Consider the following 3,314-nt stretch of genomic DNA (forward strand, 5'->3'; position numbering starts at 1 on the left):
TAACTACTTTGTTGAATCACACATTTGCAAATGGTGATTCATTTATTACTCTCAAACATCTCTTTTAACTTTGTTATGAACAATTCTTTGATTAAATAATCAAAGCACAACACAGAAAATGCAAAAATATAAGCTACTCAAAGCATAAGAATGCAAAAATAGCAGCACAATAAAAAAAATATCATTCTTATGAGTTTGGCCAAATCTTTACGTCTTATTTTGATTTTCCCATACTAATTGCAATGAGAAATGCCCAATTATTTCATTGTAAATAATTAAACATTCATTCAAATCCGGTGACATTATCGAATTAGTTTGTCCAAATGTGGAGTGTTTCACATAAGTAAAATAGATGAAAAGTAAAAATAAAAAATAAAAATATATGTATAATACTGTTGTCCCTCCTTTTTATAATACTCAATTTTACTTGCAAGATGTTTTAAAGCAAAATCTAAATATCATAGTGCAAAAGAAAATTATAGCTTATCCTCTAAAAAAAACTAATATGTTGTTATTTGGTTTTGTGCAGCGTACATACAAAAAGTGCGTCTAGTATTAGTCCAATGAAAAAAGAGACATAACTTGCTAGGTATGGTATCAAGGATGTTTCTATGTTTTATTTGTGTGTATAATTTTATATTCCATCAGTTTTGTTCTCTTGTTTCCAAGTTAGCATCTGACTAGAAAGAATAGTATGTTAACAATAATGTCAAAAGATTGGGGTTAACTTTATCTTGAACTTTTTTTAGGATCAATATAACATAAAACACACACACTCCACTCACATATCCATTGGTATTCTCTTTTTTATCAAGAGAGATTCGAATCCATGTGACACTCTTAGAAAGTAAATGTGTTTTTCATTGGGACAAGCCTCAATAAGTGAAAAGAGACTTTTAGGCAGATGGATATTATTCTTTAATTTTTAAAAACATAAATGATCGATATCCTTATTTTTTGCTTTTAGCAAGAAAGTTCTTAAGTTTTATCTTGAAGGATGGTTGCCTCTCCATTTAAGATAGTGAAATCTCTTTTTTTCTTACTCCTATTGGACTTACATTTTCATCTTTCTCAGCTGCAAAAATTAGGGAGAGAAAATCGTTAAATCATGGGACTCGCGTGATTATTGGTGAAACTATTGTTGTTTAAAAGAGTTTCATTAATGCAAATTTGTTTTGCTTATAATTATTTTATGGAATAAACTACCATTTGTACCTATGAATTTTGCGAATGCTGATAAAAGTATCCATCAAACAAAGAAACTAACGTTGTATGGTTGTACTCATGAAAGATGGATTTCATGTAATAAAAGTATCCAAATCCTAATTTTTTGTTAATTTTTAAAAAAATTCCTAAATTACCCCACATTTTATCTTCTTTTCCAAATTTCAAACTTTTGCAATCCTCATTACCATCAACACATTCCTAATTACTACTGCCTCCCCTCCCCCTTTCTACAAAACGCCTTTCTTTATGGTTGGTTACGCACTCTCCTCCAGTTTCCTTGCCATCATTAACAAGTATGCCATCACCCAATTCAACTACCCCGGCCTCTTAACCACACTTCAGTACCTCATTTCTGCTCTCGACGTATACCTTCTCGGCAAATTAGGGTTCCTCCACCACTACCCCTTCACTATCGAACCGCGAAGCACTTTTTTCCTGCCGCACTCCTCTTCTTTCTCGCCATCTTCAGCAACACCAGCCTCCTCTGCCATGCCAATGTCGACACCTTCATCGTCTTCTGAACTCTCACCCCTCTTCTTGTAGCCCTTGTGGACACTGTCTTCCGCCACTAGCCTTGCCCTTCCAAGCTCACATTTTCTCCCTCGTCGTTATCCTCACCGGTGCGAGGTATGCCACCACTGATTTTGCTTTTACCCTCACTGCTTATTCTTTGGCTTTTGCTTATCTTGTTACAATCACCATTGAGATGGTTTACATCAAGCACATGGTCATGAATCTAGAGTTGAAAACTTGGGCTTTTGTTTTGTACAACAATTTTTGTCTCTCATGATTACACCATTGTTCTAGTTCTTTACTAGTGATAATCTTGAGGTTTTCAACGCTCCGAGATCCGGTTTTGGGTGCTTGTTTGATCCAAAAAAAAAAGAATGATGGTGGTGGTGTTGGTGGTGGTAACGGTGAGTGGTGGCAATGGAAAGGTGGAGAGAAGGTAGTGATAATCAGAAAAAGTATTGGTGGTGGTGATGAGGGTTGTAAAAGTTTAAAATTTGGGAAAGAAGATAAAGGGTGGGAGTAATTTAAGAATTTTATTAAAAATTCAACAAAAAAAATTAGAGTTTTGGTACTTTTGTAACACGAAAACCTATCTTTCATGGGTACAACGTTAGTTTCTTTGTTTGATGGATACTTTTGTCAGCGTTCACAAAGTTCATGGGTACAAATGGTAGTTTATTATTATTTTATGTGAATTTTAACAAGTTGATCTTGCCCAAGAGAAAAAGATTTTTATTCAGAATTAGTGTCTCTCAACTCTCAAGAGCTTTATATTTTCTATACACAAAATTGACTGAAAATAGTTAATAATGATATTTTTTGTGCCCCTGGTGTTAAAAGATGTCCTTCCCCATAGGTACAAATTAATAAATTTTAGACAACGATTATTACTTGCAATTCTACCTATTAATGATTTGTTTTGTAAGGAAATGTTCATTATTACAGTGTTGTTGAGTTGTTTTTCTTCTTTGTTTTAAAGCGTTGTGGCAAGGATTCAGGGATGCATCTAGAGAGGGCGAGTAGTGGCCTCGACCCCCTAAAAAAAATTGTAACGATATTTTATAAAGGTACTGTGTCTTTCACATAATTAATAGTTTATAATTTGCTTTTAAATTTTTCAAAATTTTTTAAAGAATTAATTTTAATAAGATATGTGATAATATTTTAACTAAACACACTATAAATTATTAATATTTTATAATTTTATAATGTACTATTGATATTGTTATGTTTCTTTTATAAGCGGTCATGCTAAAAATAAAATTATGAAAAAGAATTTATAATTTTTAATATATATATATATATTGATAAACCTTTTGAAAAATCAACTTAATAACTACAAGTTGTCTAAATTATTTTAATGAAATGAAAAAATTTAATAAAAAATTAGTTAAAAAAATTGTCTAAAATTTGCCGCTCTATATTAAAATTCTTTGATCCATTCCTAGCAAAGATACTAGTTATTGGAGATCTTCAGGAGCATGATCCATCTTTAACCATGAAACATGGTAAGCAGATTGTTGGAGCGTCCCTTATTATTAATAATTCCTTTAATTCCCATCCTTTGACTAGGT

General features: G+C 32.0%; 1 pseudogene; it reads left to right on the forward strand.

Annotated features, from left to right (window-relative positions):
- The first annotated feature begins 1,473 nt into the window (after nt 1-1,473).
- Nucleotides 1,474-2,034, forward strand: LOC112794248 (GDP-fucose transporter 1-like; annotated as a pseudogene).
- Nucleotides 2,035-3,314: the final 1,280 nt, after the last annotated feature.

This window comes from Arachis hypogaea, chromosome 4 (assembly GCF_003086295.3).
Source record: "Arachis hypogaea cultivar Tifrunner chromosome 4, arahy.Tifrunner.gnm2.J5K5, whole genome shotgun sequence".
NCBI lineage: Eukaryota > Viridiplantae > Streptophyta > Magnoliopsida > Fabales > Fabaceae > Arachis > Arachis hypogaea.